The sequence below is a fragment of the Bactrocera neohumeralis genome, chromosome 5 (assembly GCF_024586455.1).
Source record: "Bactrocera neohumeralis isolate Rockhampton chromosome 5, APGP_CSIRO_Bneo_wtdbg2-racon-allhic-juicebox.fasta_v2, whole genome shotgun sequence".
In the NCBI taxonomy this organism is placed as follows: Eukaryota; Metazoa; Arthropoda; class Insecta; order Diptera; family Tephritidae; genus Bactrocera; species Bactrocera neohumeralis.
The window spans coordinates 46,398,125-46,419,140 of NC_065922.1; the positions used below are offsets into that span (position 1 = coordinate 46,398,125).

At 35.0% G+C, this 21,016-nt stretch overlaps 1 protein-coding gene across 1 annotated transcript in view; it reads right to left on the minus strand.

Annotated features, from left to right (window-relative positions):
• The window catches only part of LOC126758939 (irregular chiasm C-roughest protein), a 724,984-nt gene extending 719,586 nt beyond the window's left edge, over window positions 1-5,398 (minus strand). Inside the window, exon 1 of the mRNA XM_050473423.1 lies at window positions 4,995-5,398. The gene's annotated coding sequence lies outside the window, so the exon portion shown is untranslated. The remainder of the gene's footprint in view (window positions 1-4,994) is intronic.
• Window positions 5,399-21,016: the final 15,618 nt, after the last annotated feature.

Genomic DNA, 21,016 nt, shown 5'->3' on the forward strand with positions numbered 1-21,016 from the left:
ATAAAACGAAGCCATCTGGTGGCGAAACGGAGTTCGCCGGGTTTGCTAGTCGAATAATAAAAATATATATCTGAATAAAAATTTCCAAAAATGGTAACAATCCAAAAAAAGAAAATTTCCTAACGCTTTTTTTTAAGATTCAGGGATATCCGCTCCAGTGGTTGACGTTTTAGGTGTGTGCGATCTTTTTATGAAAATTTATAAGCATATTTTCCGGGATATAAAATCTTATGTTGCATAATGCAAATGATGTTCTACATAAAATTGGTTTAAATCTTCCGCTAGCCTCGCATATATCCGACATTAGAAAGACATAAACCTTTGGTTCCAACAAGCTACGTGCCATACAGCTAACGAAATAATCAATTTATTGAAGGCAAGTTTTGGTAAACGCATAATCTCACATCGTGTGCCTGTCACATGGGCTCCAAGATTGTGCGATTTAACACCGCTGGAGTATTTCTTGTGCGGTTATGTGAAGATGCTTGTCTACGCAGATAAGCCCCAAGTCAAGGAGATTTATATAAAAAAATGCAAAAGTGACAGTAACCGGTCAGCCAGCAAGTATACGCCGCAGAGTCGACAAACATTTAACTGCCGCAAATGGCTTTGCTATACTTGGTGAGCCCTGATTCTTATCAAGGTTTACTAGAATAAAAGGGAGAGAGAAGACGGAAATATTTGCTTTGTAGTTCAAATTTCGAAATCTTTACGTGATCAAGAGTTAAAATCGACGAGCATTTGACCCACAACGTCATATGGCGGTCTTGGCGAAGCCTGAATGATATGTTTTGTTTATAGCCTGGCTTTTTTAAGATAGCTCAAGATGCACAACATAGTTGCAACGCGTTAATCCAGTAAGCATCATCTCTCATTATCGACTAACTCACGACCACTTCTAAAGCGTTTATGCCACAAATATAAATTGGTTTCCATGGAGTATTATTGCCGACTTTATTTACAATTGCAAAGTCTGCTCCAGATGACAATTCTACTGAAGCACATAAGTACATACATTTTGTGGAAAAGACTCACGGAATTCAGCAATTGATACCCTTTGTCTCAATGTCTGCTTAGTTATGGTTAAATAAAAATGTTCTTTATCGAAGGAAGAAGTCTTGTCTTAATTAATCAGAACTTAACTGTGCGATGGTTGCAAATCAGATATTGAGTAAACGGCCCACAAAGTTGAGTTATTACAGAAAGTCCTTCGCAATTTTTTATGAGAGTTTTGGTTATGCTCGGAAATACATAGTATAAGAGACGCTTAAATTATGTATCCGAAAGAATTTTGTTAATTATTAGTGTTCTTTTTGGATTGTTGAATTTTAAAACGTAAAACCTCCGACATAAGTCGGTACTTTAAACGGAAACGATCGAAAGGGATATTAATTTTAAGATATAATTGTAAGAGATCTCTCAGTGTTATAGTAATTAAGCTTGTGGTCGGTTCCTGTATCAAAAAACTTGAGCAATAGTTGTTTTCGGATTGTGCCTCGTGCTTGGAAGTAAACAAAATTGCAGACCTTAAATTTGACTAGTCTCACGAAATCGGCTAAAAAACAGTGAACTCTATTAATTATACAAATAAATTAAATCGCAGCACTCTCTTGAAAGAGAGGAGGATATGCGACTATACTTATAAATACATTTATTTACTATATGTACACATAAGCAGTTACTTCCATCCCAGTATTTCGCACTGATATGGAACTTAGAAATATGTGAATTGCTAAGATTATTTTTATGGTTTCGCAGAAAACTGCAATAAATGCAAAATAAACAAAAACCTCATAAAAATCTCATAAAGAAAATGGACCGAAAACGAACTCGAAATTTGCTGCCAAAAAAATGGCGGAAATCTCAACAATTTAATCTCGAATTATGTTCCATATTTTTTCAATGCATTTATTTTTCTTCCGCCCTTTTGCTGATGCATAACACAACAAATCTTAATCAAATTTATGGGAAATGAAATGAAAAATCTGAACCTAAGCGCTTCACTAAAAAAGAAAATATTTCAGTTGTGCCGTCTTCTTTGCCGCCGATAAAGCAATGAAAATGGCAGCGCAAAAGTACAAGCATATTATGCCAGCTGGAAAATTGTCCATTGCGCTGTGGAAAATGTGCGCTTTTGCTACATTAGAGCAACAAAATAGCGAAATGAAATTCTTTGGCAACTTAATGAAATCACTTTTTTTCTGCTTATTGTTGTTGTTGCTCTACTGCCGCACAATTGAAAAACTCAAGTATGCAGGAGGCGGCAGCGGCGGAGGCGGAAGTGAAAAATGCCTGAAGTTGTTTAGCGGCACAAGTGTATATTGCGGCAGCACAAGTGTGCGTGTGTAGGTGTTGCCGTTCTTGGGCAACCGGAAAAGGTCGGCTGGCGTGCATTTTTAAATAAATAAATATTTTCTCAACATCTATCTGTCAGCAAAATATTTTACACAAACACAAGTAAATTTATTTCTGCTCGCGTGTGTTGAGCTAAGCGGCTGGAGGCTGTAAAAGTGGTCTAGTAAGAGAAAAAAAATTAAAAAAAAATCTTAATGCAGTAAAAAAGCAAAAAAGGAAAACTCTATATAAACAGCATATAGTATGGCTTTTAGTCATAAAGTAAGTCCAAAGCTTTTACTAGTTTACGGATAATGTTTGGCAGCACTTAGCAGCGCTGTATGTGTGTAGAGTGTGTGTATTTGTAATTTTAGTTGTGTAAAAGTGTGTCTGCGCATTTAACGACGTTTACGGTCGTCTTATCTCATCTTTAATTAATTGGTTTTCCTTTTGCGTGCAGCTATATTTAAAGGAATTACGGTAAATCAAATCTTCGCTTGAAGTACAGTGTCTATGGGAGTAGTATGGCGTGGAAAATCGTATTATAAATTAGGCAAATTTTATAATTTTTTTAGCTGGTGTTAATTCACATAAAATTTATCTAATTTAGGATTTGTAAAAAAGAAAAGGAGAAGATTTCATAGATTCATGTATTTAAAGAGTTAACAAAATGAAAAATAAAGCCTATGGTCTGAGAAAATTGTTGATAAAAATAGTACTTGCTAAAAATTGTGCCATTATCGCTGCTATAAAATATGGCGAGCTTTTTGCGAGCAGCTGACCTTAGGTTTTAGTTTAAGATTTTCATGATCGTGAATTCCATGACTATACTACTAATTGCCATTCTCATTCGCTTGTAAGAGTCCGGCATTGTCGGTTTTGAATTGCAAGACAGATTATATAATTTTAAGGGCAAGTATAATATTTTATTTATTTATACCATAGAAGCCAAAGTAATTCTTATAGCTTTTCGAAAAACTACCTCCAGCTGACTGAAAGTGGCATATTTAATGATCTCTTTATGTTTCCCTTCTTTCTTTAACTCTCTCTCTCTCTCTTGGTAATTTTAATATTAACAGAGTGAGTGAAATAGTGATGAAAACTTACGAGCTGTGTTCAAGACAATAACGGGATTTTTAAAATTAAAATTTGGCAGGCTTGGAGAGTTCAATTATCAACTTCAACTGTACTCAATGATTGCTTCTGTAGCATCCGCTAAAACCACACGTGTTTAAGGGGTAGCGACTTCCGTTTATTAAAAGAAAAACGAGTAGATCAAAGAATTTCTTAAGGTGTTATATACAGTTAGAATTTTCAAAAAATAGATTTTTTTATTTTATTTTCTTAACGCACATACATAGTATGTATTTTTCAGAACACAACCAGAAAATTGCACATCGTTGCGTAAATATTTTCGAAGTTACACGCAAATTTTAAAAGGCGTTTCAGAGTGTATGTGAAGTCCATACCAAACTTTAAACACGTTTTTCTCGCAACTGTGTTTTCAAAGTCGGTGACCAACATTACACGAAGCTGCTGGTGAGCAGCTGTAGTTTCTTTCTTAATAAATATTTTCGCTAACACTAAGTCTTAAAATACAGTTAAAAGATACCATAATACGCGTATAAAATATTGGATCAATAAATTTAAAAGTTTTCTCAGAAGAAATTGTGGAAAATTCGCTTTTTTCGGCCTTCTAACTGTATATAAACTCTTAAGGAGAAATGAAAGGCCTAAGTATACAACTAAACAGCCAAAGTAAAGTAAACTCCACACAATCGTTAAGAATTGATTGGTATGAATTCATCATATTCTAATATTTTATGTTAACAGATATGTTCTCTCATATGTGCATACTCGTATGTAGTTCCTTTACTCTGTTATTCTACGCTGTTATGTTATTGCTGTAGCATCAGAAATCATGTTCCAGACTTTATTTCTGTACGCCATTACTGCTTAATGCTTGAAATAATAATTTTATTCCTAAAACAGAAGATCTTCGTAATATTTATAATAACAATAACAATTTAATGTTTCGAATTTACATGCCGCGTACATAAGTTAAAAAAAAAGTATTTTATACTTCTATCAAAAAGAGTGTCGAAAGCCTATAAACTGCGTTAAACACTCGTAAAACTAAAATTGGTATGTTCTTGACATTTTTGCAGGATAAATTCTCGGCAGATTACACTTCCCAATCACCCAGCTCTTTGCTTATTTGGAATACCACTAAAATTTTAAATTTTACTAAAATAGAATCCATATTTCGAGGTAATATTTTAATAACTGATGATACACTTATTATTGTGCTTTTCATTTTCTACGTCTTTTATAGAATTATGCAGTAATAATAATAATATAAAATATATTATACTATATAAAATACTATAGATATTATAATTAATATCTACATATGTATGTATGATAAAAGTCTATTAGTTTAATATTTGCACTGGTGGCCAAAAATATATGAGTCAATTGCTTTCAAGTTACGATCCTTTGCTTACGAACCAAAATCGTAACTATTTCCTCAGCCACCAGTGTACATTCATACCAACCAACGTGCTTATGCTCATAAATAAATATATACACATATGTACATATGTATATGTATGTATGTACATATACATATATCCTATGTATGGTAGTCGGGCACTTACCAATTTCTGTAAAGCTGTAAAATTTTAATTTTTATTCGTACGACGCATAAATTTTTTAACGAGACGATCGCGAGACAGACATTAATTACATAACAACAAAATAACTTTCTAAATGCAATCATTATACTTTTTCTCACTTGACTTCGTTCCTTTCATCACCTTGATATGACACAGAACACATTTTTTCACCTTCATGTAGAAACATGTTTGCCAAATATGCACTTTTTTCACGAAGGCACTCAATTCACATTTACACACTTTTATTTTCATTAATTAACACTGAACTCATATTTATTTAGCACAACACACACTTACTACTTCATATTTATATAATTAGCAAAAGAATAACTTCAATAAATATTATATTACTTACTTTCTAAAAACTTCTATCACGATCACGAACCGTCGCGTAATTACCGACACCCACGAATATATGACTACACAGCAACACAAAGCTTTATTGTGTTGCGGATCGCAAAGCCAAACCGACGCGCAAAAACGACGACCACGAGCACAGGAGAATATGAATGAGAATGTAGTTCTCCTTTTTTCTAAGCCAAGGAGACAACAACTGCATTGTTTGTTTTGTGTGCAAATATTTTCAATAAACAGGTGCATATGCCAGTGCATGCTTAATTACTTGGCAGTGGAATATTCGTGTAAGCAATAAGAGAAAACGAAAAAACTAACATTGCTTTGGTGGGCTTTTACAGCGTGTGATTGCAGCATTGGGCTATGTTATGCTTATTATCACTGCTAATTAGCAGATATTAGGCTGTAGACTTGATTTTTCGCCGAAAAATATTCGCTTTCTTGCATTTTGCAAAGTGGATTATCGGACAATGTTAAAATCAGCAAAATTTTAATGTTGTCTACATTAAATTAGTATTAGCTCTGTTACAAGCTGGCATAATTACATTTTTGGATATGTAAATATGCAAATTATATTCATAAATTTATAACAGGTGCAATTTAAATTATAACAAATCAACTCTCAAACTTTTAGATATTTGAATTTGGATGTGTTTTTTTTAAATTTACTAGATTATGAAAGAATTTCATCATATTACTTTTAAATTTTCAAAGAAAGAATAAAGCTTGTTGAACAATTCTTCTTGGATTGTAGGTTGCAGTGGTAACTTAAGCAAACCTTAACTTATGAGTCAGAATATGTTTAGAATACCTTGTGTTGAAAATATTTATTCTTAATGGCAGATAAAATCCGACTACAAAACGAATATTATACTATTCTAAGGAAAACTATTAACACGGTAATATAATGAACTCTCCAACACTTTAAATTTAACATGCATATTTACATATGTACATACATACATACACCTTTTAAATATTCATTTAACGCCATGGATGCGTTTTCGAGAAAGATGTTACATAAATACCTCACAATAATTTACATTAAATATACAGTTGTAAAAGTAATATACTCATGAAGATAACCGCTAATAATTCAGTAGTGAATTTATCCACTTGTCAACGTGGAAATGTTGAACTTAGTCAAAATATATTTATATTATTTAAAATTTGTTTACAGACGTGCGGAATATCCCTAAAGTTGCATATAACATTTGCTTTAACTTCTATCAGTACTGTGATTGTATTTCATATGCAGATTGTAATTAAGAAAATCAACTAGTTATATGTAAGCCTACTTTACAACTAAAGTGAAGAACAATTTCAACTAATTTCTGTGTTAACTGTATTTCACCAACTGTTGTAGATCAATCAATTAAGGGGTTACATGGGTTTACGGGTTTAAAAAAATCGAAATTTTTTTATTGTCTCATTTAATTCTACAATACCTCTAGAATATTGTCTCAAATTTGCAATTTGATCTGAGTAATAATATCAGAGATACAGAGAACTCGTGCACTCGCGGCTAGTTAGGCTAAGTGCGCCGTCTTTAAACCCGTTTTTATCGAAACTGTGTTTTTGAAGTCGGTTGGCAAGATTTTTGGAGAATTTCTCAACCGATCTTCATGAAATTTTATACATTTTTATTATTCTGCCAACGTGGGCGCATCCTTTTTACGAATCACCGGAAATGGCGTCGCAATGACCGAATTTGAAATATTTTTCTTTTCAAAAATTTCAGAGTTTCTTTGTTAATAGTGTATGTTTGTAACAATAAAAAATTCTAATAAAATATTTCGTATTTTATATGAGAAAAACTTTTTTGAAAGTAGTCCGGTGAAAGTAGTCTTCCTACAACGAACAAAAACCAAACTCTATAAGTCACTCGTTATTCCCGTCCTGCTTTATAGTGCAGAGGCATGGACGATGACGATATCAGATGAGCCGATGTTACGAGTTTTCGAGAAAAAATTTCTTCTCAAGATTTTTGGTCCTTTGCGCATAGGCAACGGCGAACACCGCAGTGGATGGAATTTAATAATAATTTTTCGAAGGCACCTCATAAGTTCATAAATTGATAACAGTAGAGACCATTGGAGCAGGATCACTGCAGAGAAAGTTGAGGATTTTGTCACTCACCTCCACACATAATCAGCATGATTATCAAGCTTTTTAACGGAATGCTCAGACTTTGTCTTTTCCCATGGCAATGAAAATGTGCTGAGATTATTTTAGTTCTTAAACACGGAAAACCTTAACATCTGGTTAATATTTTTATGCAGACTTTTGCCGGTGTTGGAAGTTTTCTGTTATTCAGAAGTTTTCGGAAAATTTCATTGCACAATTGAATAATGAAGTAGGGTAATACTATGGAAAAAACTACCAATTCCTTACTTACAATATTTGCTGCTAAAGTCTTACTTGCACAGACGGACGTTCTACGTTAGATGCCGTGACATTGAGTCGGATTTGAGACCGGTTCGTGCTGGCGTGCCCCAAGGCAGTGTTTTCGCGGACCTTCCAGTGATCAACTTTGACTCCCAAATGACGTCAACCTACGCTGATGATACTGCACTGCTAGCCTCAAGTGGTAACCCTACTATTGCTTCCAGAAAACTGCAGATCCAATTGAATGCTTCAGAAGCTTTTAATTTCAGTAATTTATTTGATTGAATTGTAAATGAAATAAAAAAGAAAGGAAGCAAAAGCAAAATAAAGAATACAGATTCTGGTGCAATTAGGATATGACTGAAGACATGTAGGCTAAAGAAAAGTAAAAGTTTAAAAACTTTTCTTACTTTGAGCAGGAACTTTCCCCGCAGCAAGCAAAATGTGTACGGGCATTCGGTCAATAAAACGGGATTAGCGTGTGACTAAGCAGATTATATCCAACTTGTAAATGCGATAATTTGGTGAGACAATCTCTGTTTATTATTTTCGAGCTCATGACAGCGTGGAACGGCAGTCTGTCAATTTTACCGCATCAGAGTGAAGGAAATTAACATTTAAATGAATAAATGAGAAAGAAAAATAAAATAAACTCGTAATTGAGCGAAAAATATATCATATTTATTTCGGTTGAATATACTACATACATGTGGTCAGTTTTCGCACAAGATATTATAAATGGTAGGAAACATTATACACAAATTAATGAGTTAAGCTTGATTTCTACGAGGCAGTTTAAAACGGTAATTAGCCGTTATGAAAATTAACACTCTTAATTTAAGAGTTGTTGTTATTGTTGAAAAAACCCAACGCATTTTACAGTGGCTATATTTGGCGCAAAACTAAGATTCATAATAGGTTGTCAAAAAAGTCTTGCGGTATTTTCGCTAGTTGGCGCTGAAAGCGCGTAGTTCTAGTTTTATTCGTCCCATCGGGTCATGTCATGTCATGTCGTTCGTGAGTTATAGCGTCGCAAACATGGAGCAAAATAAAGAAAAAATACGGCATATTTTACAGTACAACTACGATAAAGGCAAAAATGCATCTCAAGCCGCCAATAAAATTTGTGCAGTTTATGGCCCCGATACAGTTTCCATTTCCGCCGCACAACGATGGTTTCAAGGTTTTCGTTCTGGTGTAAAGGTGGTCGAAGATGCGCCATGCTCCGGAAGGCCTGTCGTCGAAAACTGCGATAAAATCGCTGAAGTGGTCGAAAGAGACCGGCATAGTAGCAGCCGTAGCATCGGTCAAGAGCTGAGCATGAGTCATCAAAAATTCATTTCAATTTCAATAAAAATACCGCAAGACTTTTTTGACAACCCATTATTATCTTAAGTTAGACAGTTTTCTTCCAGAGTCAGCCGGTTTTATTTAATTTATATTTAAAGCATTTTCCTAGAATAAACTTATAGTTTAACATTTTTTATAGTGAAAAATGCTTTGAACCCTTTTCTCTTAACCTTTTGTCCATATAATGCCAGCAGTTCTCAAATGGATTGAGATCTGGACTGTTTCCTGCCCACTTGAGAGACTCAATTGCATAAAAAATTTTTTGGTTTATAACTTTTAAGTGTTTGTAATGAATTATAAATGAATGATAAGGGGCTGAGAGTGTATTTGAATAGCTGTTTAATAGTTGGCAAGACGTCTTCTTTCAAAATTGCAATGTATATTTCGGCATTCACAGATTCTTTAAGAACAATAAGCTGTCCAACACCAAACCTGATCATGATGATTGCACCAGACCAAAAATCACACCAAACTGTCATTTTTGGTGAATGTAATGGTGGTTTATGAATAATTTGTGGATTTTCTTCGCACCAGAATCGACAGCTTAGCTTATTTACCAAACCATTCTTAATAAAACACTATTGTTTTCAAGTTGTTCGAAGCCATAATCAGTAAATTCACGACGTTTACGGTGGTGCAAAGGCATCAGATCTTGAGTGAGGAGAATTTTATATGGATGTAAGCCCAAATCCTTTCCCAAAATCTGTCAGGTTGATCTATAAAGCAGTTCCAATTCTTGGGAACGTATTGAAATCGAAAAATTGGGGTCTTCAGCAACGCTTGCCTGAATGGCAGCAATATTTTCAATACTAGGAACGGTTTCTTATCTTATTGGTACTTGAAAATTATGTAAAGACAATTTTCAACAATTCAATGAATTTCTTTCGGTTACAGCAAAAATATTTTATAATACATATATACAACTTTCTAATTGAAAAGGGACTTCGTTATTACTTAGGTAGGCGCTTGAGTAATCAGTGGTTATACCTATACCTCTAAAAACTCTAATCTCGGCAATACCTGCATTTTTGTTTTAACCTCATAAATGTTCGTAAGCTTGACTTTTTCTAAGGAAAAACGAGTTGGCATAAGGAAATCTGGAGAACACTATTGGCAGAGTTTCAATCTATATGGCCATGGCGATAGCTGAACGTGACGGAGAGATCTTGACCGCATTGAAACTCGTTAAACCAATTTATGAGTATCGCCTTCGAAGGGCGGCTTTCATTAAATGTAGCCTCGATATCTCTTCCAGAAGTAAAAATTAAGATCACTGTTCGTGCTCTTCTTTTTCGATTTTTCTAAAATATCTTGTGATAGTAACGCCTTCGGGCGGCAGACCATAGATCCATGCGGTTTCATATTCCTAATTGAAATTATTTCTCAAATTAATTCTTAAATCAACAGAAGTAAATATTATACTCGTTTCTCTCGTCGACTTCTATCGCTCTTTATTACCCGAAATATGAGAAAGTATCTTGTGACCTTTGCTATATTTTACCCCATGCATTCCCACACTCCACCAACGCTCAGAAGGACATAATTGCGATAACTGTGGCGTGTCTACCAAAAACAAAGCGAATATATTAGCTGAAGGAAAACAAATAATGGGCATTGGCAAACACGTCAGACAAAGTTGAGAGAGCAAATTGCAACCAATATTTTTAGTAGAATTCTGCGCAAAACAAAATCCATTAAAATTGAATCAGCGAATTTATTTTATTTATTTTTCCATTTACGCTAGCTAAAGTATTAAAATAAACGTGTCATCACCGGAAGAGAGCAAAATACAAAGCGGGGCAGAGTGAGAGGGAGTGTGGGTATGAGTGAAAGTGACAATGCATATGAATGTATGTTCGTTTGGGTGTGCGTGTGTGTGTGTGAATGAAAAGAAAACTTTAAAGCGAGCAGTCGGTAGAGGAAACGTGTGGAAGATGGTCAAGGCAAACGGGAAATGGAGCATGCAGCTGCTAAAATATATACAATGGGCAACAATGACAATGCTAAGCTTTGAAAACAGTAAAGAGTGTAAACATAAAGAAAGCAAAACATTCGTGCAAAAATAATTTTAAAAGCAAATACTAATGACAACACAAAAGGGGAGCAAACAGTACAATAAACAAGAGTGAAAACCAGTCAACCATGCACACATACATATACATATATACGTATATATGGGTGAAACAAGAAGGCTCGTACATATACAAACATATTTGTATGTACATATGTGCTAATCTATGTGTTTGCGTAAGCATTCGAATTCAGTTGTTCGGCTTGGTGAGCTTTAGAATACTTCGAGCCTTGCGTTGTCTGAAATGTGAAAACAGCAACTATCACGGCGATTATTTATTGTTTTTACATACATATTTACACTGCAAATAATTTAAACCTGTGTTTGTGCAAAAAAAAAATAAAAACTAATTGCTGAATTTGAAAATATTTCTTTGATGAGAAAATAATGAACTCTTTATGATGCAATTATATAATTAAGGGGTTACATGGGTTTACGGGTTTCAAAACATTTAAGTTTTTATTATTCTATTAAATTCTACAACAACTCTAGAATATTGTCCTAAATTTTCAAGTTTATCAGAGTTATAGTTTCGGACATAGAGCCTTGAGAATTTGTTTTTCTCGAAACTGTGTTTTTGATGTCGGTGGGCAAGATTTCTCGAGAACTACTAAACCGATCTTCATGAAATCTTACACAGGCCTTTGAGATACAATTCTTAAAAATTTGGACGAAGAAAAATTTGGGAAAGAAAAATGTTGCGAAATTTTAATTTTTTTTGTAAAAATAATTTTTTTAGGAAAATGTCCGTCAAAAATCCAATTAAAATTTTTTCCTTTCTCCAAGTTCTAAGTTAAGGTTTTAACTAAAATACGTATTTTTTCACTTTAGGTGATCTTGTAAGGAGTTATCCTGCCAACACAGGCGCATATTTTTTCCGAGGGGTCACATTTAATGGCGTCGCAATGGCCGAATTTAAAATATTGTTTTTCTACAAAATTTCAGAGCTTATTTACTAGCAGTGTATGTTTGTAACAATAAAAAATTTTAATAAAATATTTAATTTCTTTATATGAGAAAACATTGCTGTAAAAAGGCTATTTTTTAAACAAGGAAACCCATGCAATCCCTTACAAATTTTTCGCTGCTTATGAAAGGCCTTTGTGCCTATAAAGTCTGACTCCTCAAAGTGACCACAAGGAAGTTCATGTTTCCGTGCTTTATTTCAAACACTTTTATTCACGTCTACAATTTCAATACAAAACGTTATGTATATGTTGGTCGAACTCATATTTGCTGCCGTCGTCTGGAGAGAACCTATCCAAATTGTATATAAAACATTTAGATCTGCCTGAAGAACATAAAAGATTTATAAAAAAGAGCAAGAAAACACGTTACCTTCGGCTGCACCGAAGATACAATACCCTTTACATACACAAGCACTTTGAACGGTCAGTTTGTATGGCAGCTATATGTTATAGTACCTCGATCTCAACAATTTCTTCGAAAATTTCACAATTGCCTTAAAAAATAAGCAATGTCAGAGCTGATGAAGATATCTCGTCAAAGAAAAAGTTTTTATATAAGCACTTAATTTCGATTGTTCAGTTTGTATGGCAGCTTAATTATATAGCGATCTGATCTAACTAATTTCTTTAGAGATTGCACCGTTACCTTAGAAATTAATCCTTGCCTAATCTTGACGATAACTCGTCAAATGAAAAAGTTTTCCATACAATTACATGATTCCGATCCTTTAGTTTCTATGTCAGCTACATGCTATAGTGAGCCGATATCTGAAAAAAGTTCATATCAAAATCGCAAAAACGGAAGACAGATGGACACAGCTAACTCAGCCCTACCAGCTCTGTCAAGAAACACTACTGAGTTCGACTGACATAAACAACTGCTATAAACACACTGGTTGACAGATCGCGCTAATTTTTCATAACTAAGGACATTTGTACCAACCTAGGAAAAAAATGTACCTGTCTTCCATATAAGCAGGAGACTTAAATGAAGAATACCCGATACTTTCGGGACATGGTACACCCTATTTCATAGGATCTCCGACGTTTCCTTCTGGGCATTACAAACTTCGTGGCGAAATTAATTTACCCTCTTCTGGGTACAAAAAATACATTCTTCCGTATTTTAATACAATTATTAATTATCGCCTTCAAAATAGGCTCCTTAGCCCATACAAGCATGACAATGCTTAACCAATCTTCCATAAACTTGCTACAAACCTCGCCTGTAGTGACTCCAGTGCGTTCAGCGAATTTTGGTCGTCGTCCATGCAATTTCATGCGAACTTGTGACACAATGTCTTTATGATAAAAATCGTCAAATAAACTTTTCGCTTCGTAAACAAATACTAACTGGCATATGGAGATCAAACTTCACACGAACTTAAGAGAATATTGTAGCAATCTAGAGAAAATCTTCATGGATAGCGCAAATAGACTAGAATATAGACTCAAAATAAAAAATTTAAAAATCCCCGTCCTGACATATCGGTGAAGCTACTAGAATTAAATCCATATGATTTTTAGTTAGCCGTAACCTTGTTGAATATCGAAGTTGCTAAAAATTTAATTATGCCTCAGACTTTGTTGTTGTATTTCGACGAATCACAAAAACGCGTGAGATTTTTAAGAATTACAATTGGTTAACAATTTCTCATAAATAACTCAGGTTATTTAGTAAATCAGCACGAAATACCAAAGCTGTTGTGAAATTGCCAGGCAAAAGAAACAAAACAAGAAAAAGAGAATGGAAATCAAATTGCTCACTCGTACGTTTTTTAATATTATGAGGTTAGGGAATTGGAGGGCAAAAAGTTATGGAAGAAAATGAGTAAATATTTCCGCATTAAAAACTGGCACATTTAACAAAAGAAAGTAAAAGTCATAAAGTTTTAGGTATGAACAGGAAACGAACAAGATAACAGATGTATAAGCAAATTAAAAAAAAAACTGAAATAAAAATAAGTTTTAACATACTACAGGTGTTGAAGGTGCTTTTTTTGTGTAAAATTGTTTTGTCTTTGCCAGAAATCTGAAGAAATTATTATTTTTTTTTTTTTTGCACAAAATATATTTTTTCGTTTTCTATTTGAATTAAGCGTAGACATTTCTCAAGGGAGAGCCAATATGCTATGCATCTGATAATTTTCAGAAAAATAAAGGCAAGCTGCTTTTTATCTCAGCGTTTTCTTCGTAGTCTTTTTTCGCATTGTTTTACTTCTTCATTTTACGCTGACGGACATCTGTATTGCCTTGAAGTATTCGTTATTTACTGTACAACTCGCTTACGCTTGCTTGCTTTCCCTACCTTACGGATATATGTACTTATGTACGTTCATGACTCGGCAGAATAAGCGATATGTGAACAACGCGCTGGCATATTAAAACCACAACATAAACATTCCAACAATCCGTTCAGCGTTTTCTCCATGTGCCTTCACCTCAGTACCTGTCGCTATCACCCTCCTGCAGCCCTTCAGCCTTGCACCAACGTGTGGCATAACAAAGGCATGCGTTACCGTTACAACCTTGCTATAACCATATGTGTATGTATGTATTTATGCGTGTGTAAGCCGGAAGATTTGTGGATGTGCTTGCGCTACCCGGCGTATACGCGACATTTGTATACAGAACGGCGCTCGCATGCCGCTGCTGTGATATGCACTGTATATACGTACATAGGTGAGTATATGTATGTATTTGGGTATATGTATGTATGCAAACATAAGTATGTATGTATGCATGTGTTTCGCGCTACTTGTGGAGAGTAGTGCGCACAGAGAAAATATGTTTTACTTCTTTGTTCTCGCCGTTTTATTGCGAGCGCCTACTTATATATACATACAAATAAGTATATACATATAAACTTGGTATATAAATACATATGCTAGCATGCACTGTGTTTTTACACGCATCCATGAATGAGCGCTGAAGGAGCATTAACAGCAGTCACGGAAACAAAAGCCAAATTCTTCGCTTTCACAATATTACCATTTCTTTTGTTCGCATTTATATTTCCGGCTTTGCTCTCATACCCAACTTCTTTACTTTCGCATATTCATGTGGTATAAGCTTATATGTATATACATAAGATACATATACAGCTATATATACATATATACATTTATATACTCGGTCATTTCATACTTCTGTTTTATATTGGCAGAGCGCTGTTTTGAAGCGCTTGCACTAATCACCGGAGCTTTTAAACCCAACTTCAAGTTTAATGAGCCTGAATACATACATACACGCTTAAGTCTATATGTTAGCAGTATATATGCTTTTTAAAGTTGCGAAATCTGCCTTTTAAAATTTCTTATTTAGGATTTCAGTTTATTTTTATTCAGATTTGAGTTTTTCGGTTTTATTTGCTGTTTGCTTAACAGGGAAAGTTTACCAGGAAGTTTGTAACAGCCAAGCGGAAACATAAGATACCCTATAAAGTACTATACTTTATATAAACAAGCAACTGACGATCTGAGTCGATTTAGCCATGTCCACCTACCTGTCCTTCTGTCTATATATATGACAACTAATCCTTCAGTTTTTAAAATATCAAGCTGGAAGTTTGGATACTTTCTTTTATCACCAGGAAACTACCCATTTCTCGGAATCATTATAGTTTGTAGCTGCCATATAAACTGAATTATTGGAACCAAACCTCGTTTGAAAAACTTCTTTATTTGACACACCAAACCTGGCATGAATTATTGTTCAAGGCAACACTTTAATTTTCTAGACATTCAAATCGGACCACTATAGCATACTCGTATAACTGTCATACAAACTCAACGATCAGCATTAAGTGCTGGTATGGAAAATTTTATCGTCTGACCAGATATCTTCAGGAAATTTGTCGCGGTTTATGGTTTAAGGCAATGCCGCAATCTCCGAAGAAAATATTGAAATCAAAATCTTTTGTATTTGTGAAGATTATTATATAGGATTTTCCAATAGAGACGCTACAAAAGTAGACCGATAGAGACAGCAAGTGACGCTATATTTTTGCTCGCCCTCTTGAAATTTCTCTTCAGTAAAGTTTGCTAATTCATTATGGAAAGATGTAAGATCCATACAACGATTCGATATTATTAAATTTTACTATCAAAATTCGAAGTCAGTGGTCTCAACTTTAAGAGCGCCACGTCCAATCGTCCTGTCAAATTAACAATTGAGCGTCTAGTGGAAAATTTTGAATCCATAGGCACATTACAAAATGTTCCTGTGCCAGTGAGACAAAAAAGCGCTCATAGGGTTAGAATATTGCACAATAATGTCTTTCTCAAGCGTTGGACATCTCTGTGACATCGTTGTGGCGAATTTTACTAAAAGATCTTGGCCTCTATCCTTACAAGATCAAATTGGAGTAGGAACTGGATCTGCTTGACCTCCAGAATGGACATATGTTCGTGAATTGCGCTGAGCAACAACTTGAAAATGATACGTATTTTCAGCGAAAAATAATCTTCAGCGATGAGGCTCATTTCTGGCTGAATGGTTTCATCAATAAGCAAAATTTGCGTCATTGGTCGGCAGCAATTCACACGTACTACATCAGTCACCATTGCATGCCGAAAAAATTACGGTTTGGTGCGGTTTATAGGCCGGCTCTGTCTTTGAGCCGTACTTCTTCCGTGATGATCAAGATCATTACTGTGAATGGGAGACGTTCTATGATAACTGAGTGGTCCGCAATGTATGATGTGGACTTGGACAATACGTGAATCCAACAGGACGGCGCCACAAGCCACATAGCGAATGTCACAATCGATTTATTGAAAAGCAAGTTTGGTGAACGTGTTATCTCATGAAATGGCCCTCAATTGGTCGTCTCGGTCGTTTGACGCAATTAGACTATTTCCTGTTTGGATATGTCAAGTCTATGCCCGCAAGCGGGCGACGTTTAATATTCGTACAATGGCATACATAATAGCATCGAATATAATTTTACAGAAATAAAGAATTTCATTTTTGTAGCTCGCTTATTGAAAAGCCCGTTACACTCCATATAGCATACGTTCATTTTTCCTGCAAGATCTATCATTCACCATTTTAAAATATTTGTGTGAAGTTAAAATGAAGAAGTATAAACTCTTGCAGTTTATTCGGGTTCGGTGTTAAGTTATGCCCTTTACGATTAAAGTAAATATCGACAGGAATTCAGCCAGGGTTCGAAGTTTTTTACTTTGAAAAGAAACGACTTAGTTAGAAATATGTGAAAATTACGATTTGTTTTGATCAGTACTAAGTAGGTCAGGTTGATTAGAACTGCGTTACGTTTAAGAATTTGAGATACGGTTAAATAAGCTTTGTTAGACGAACTCAGATGGCATTGGATGAATAAGCAAATATCTCCTCCAACATTTATTTTCTTATATTGCATATTTAAGTGGATTAGGTAAGAGAATTATGGTTTCGTTGAATCCTTAACTGGAACCTTATTAAGTTTAAAACTTACAAAGTCAGTTTTAGTGACATTAGACTGCCTTTAGTTGCGAAAAGAATTAAACCAAGTTCCGCTGTAATTTGTCGAAGAGAAAAGTCTATAGGTGATTTTAACTATATGAAATCGTGAGACTTTATGACTTCCTTAAAGCGTTAATAAGCTTATTATAAATAATAAATATATAAAAATTCTGGCAGTGAACGAGGGCAAAACGAAATATCTCCTGTCATCAAACAAACAGTCGTTGCACTCGCGACTTGGCTCTCACGTCACTGTTGACAGTCATAACTTTGAAGTTGTAGATAATTTCGTCTATTTAGGAACCAGCATTAACACCACCAACAATGTCAGCCTGGAAATCCAACGCAGGATTGCTCTTGCCAACAGGGTAGCACCTGTGGACTGAGTAGGCAATTGAAAGGTAAAGTCCTCTCTCGACGAACAAAAGCTAAACTCTATAAGTCGCTCATAATTCCCGTCCTGCTGTATGGTGCAGAGGCTTGGGCGATGACAACAACCGATGAGTCGACGTTACGAGTTTTCGAGAGAAAAAATCTGCGAAAGATTTATGGTCCTTTGCGCATTGGTCACGGCGAATATCGCATTCGATGGAACGATGAGCTGTACGAGATATACGACGACATTGACATAGTTCAGCGAATTAAAAGACAGCGGCTACGCTGGCTAGGTCAATGGACGAAAACACTCCAGCTTGTCGGCGGATGGCTATTAAATGGACGAAAACACTCCAGCTCTGAAAGTATTCGACGCAGTACCCGCCAGGGGAAGCAGAGAAGAGGAAGACCTCCACTCCGTTGGAAGGACCAAGTGGAGAAGGACCTGGCTTCGCTTGGAATATTCAATTGGCGCCACATAGCGAAAAGAAGAAACGACTGGCGCGCTGTTGTTAACTCGGCTATAATCGCGTAAGCGGTGTCTACGCCAATTAAGAAGAAGAAGAAATATATAACGATATAAATAATATATAAGAAATATTATATAAATATATATCACTACAAATTGACACCAGAATTTTAGTCGCCAGAAAGAACTCAACTCTCAACGGAAACGGAAGTGCGAAAGAAAAGCTAGCGTTGACGTCGCTGAAGTCTGCAAACTACGACTTCACTTAATAAGACATTACTGCAATGCACAGATACACACTCCACGCCTAAACTGATATGTGTTAAGTAGTTACACTTCTGAATTTAATTTTTTCCAATCAGTTGCCTTGAGGAGCTGTGTAAAGGCAGAGGCAAATCGCATTTGTTAGCGTTAAGAGTTGGAGGTTAAAAGAAGTTCAATTTCAATTAAATGTTTTAGTTTTTTTCAACTTTAGAAAGTAATTCAAATTTTAGAGAAAATCTATAGTATTTTTAAATCCTACATGTGCAAAAACGCAGTAATAAGTTATTGTTTAGGGTTATGAATGTCGCATTAATTTCAACTTCCGTTCTTAAGTACATTTCCGTTTAAGAACATATTGGAAGGAAAAAATATTTGGAATGCAAACTACCATAGAAGCGACTACAATTAATGAAATGATTAAGGAACTATGTTATTTTAATACGCAACTGTCATAGTTCCTAGATAATTTTATTCCAAACCAAATGAAGATTGTGTTTTGAATGCTATAAAGTAATGAACGATAATTTAAGTTAGTGTTACCAACTTCATTATTCTTAAAGCAGTATTAGAAATATGGAAATAATAATTCATTTAAATGGTTAGTGGGGTAGATGGCATATTTTATTACGGGCTTGGCCTTCTGAAACTGTATAGATACCCTTAGAAAATGGGAATTTTTGTTTGTGAAAAATTACTTCTTCATTTATGTATACTAATGTTGTCGCCAGAGCTTTTTCTAATCGTCGAAACTATTCTCGATCTCAATTTTTTGGCCAGTTTTTAACTCTTTCAGCGATGTTCATCTACGAGGATTGCACAAAAATATTTTGAATATTGGTCTACGTATATTCAAATTTCGATTGTTTTGTTGCGTTGGTACCCTTAACCTGACAAAGTCGGTCATTTCGAGTGTTTAGTCAATTTTTGAAAGCTGTTTTGCTTGGACGCGTTTTGATTCGTTTTCGATTTTTGCTTTTTCCAAAATATGGATGAAAGAATTTGTACAAAATCTTATGTGTAAAATAAAATTGAAGAAACCCATGACAGGACGACGCCACACTACGATTGAGAATAAAAACTGCATCGAAAGAGTGGGTCTTACTCCAAGATAACAAAAAATTAATTTTGTAAGTGTATTGAGGATACGGGAAAACACTGCCAGTGGACTATTAATCTGTAGGGGACAAAATATAACATTTATTAAAACTTTCTTAAGAAATGCGTTTTGAACAAAACATTTAAGGTTGTCTTTACTTTTGGAAATAGGAAAAAGTCACACGCAGCCAAGTTTGCTGAATATGGTGGCGGGGGCATCGTTACAGTACGCTATTGCTTTCGGCCAGAATTCGCAAATTGCAAAATGAAATTTGCGAAATTTACAACTTTAAATGCAAATATCTCGAAAACTGTAAATTTGCGGCGGCTATTCTTAATCTGGAGCATCAACTCTATCCAACCATACTACTTTTAACCCTGAAATCGTGGGATGGTATACTAAAGTTTCCCCCAGACATCTACCATTGTTATACAATGTATATATGCAGACAACTGATTTCTGATCGAAATTTTTCGATTTTATTCTCTTCAATGCATCATTCAAAATTCTCTCATTTAAACAAACTTAAAATATAAGCTAAAAGTTTTTAACTTTTCCTTTAATAAACCACTTTGATGTATTCACAAAAATTGCTACAATTAAAGTTACTTAAATGCTGTCTTTTCTTAAGCAAGAGCAAATCTTGCTGCGCCAAATTTAAATACTCTCAAGTAGCGCAGCACTTGACATAATCCAAAAAAACCATCGTGAATGACGCGTCGTATTAGTGACGTGTAATTACAGTTTCTGATATACTGCTACCAGCGTAAATATAAAAATACGAAAGCCTACGAATACCAGTAAGTACCTGCAAATGAGAGCCTCTTATATGCCCACTCACCTAAAACACTGCTAAAGCGGGCAGGTATGTAGGCGCGTTGAATGTAATAATGGCGGCCAGGACAAATTCACCAAACTGCCATTAACAGTTGCTGAATCTGCAACAAACAGCGTGGTGAAAGGCTAACAGTAGACCTTTTTAGTGAAAGAATCTTTACTAGCTTCCAATATGCTCAAGGTGAGAGCTAGCTGCCGAGCGCAAGCGCAATCAAAATTGAGCCAATTTAGTAAATTTTTAACGAGAGCGCAATATTCCAGGCTGATATTTAGTACAAAGAGTGTAACAGTGACGACAACAGCGTTGCTAAATTAACAGCTGTCGCTGTTGGAAGTGGCTCGGCGACGCAGGTGAGCTCAATTGTC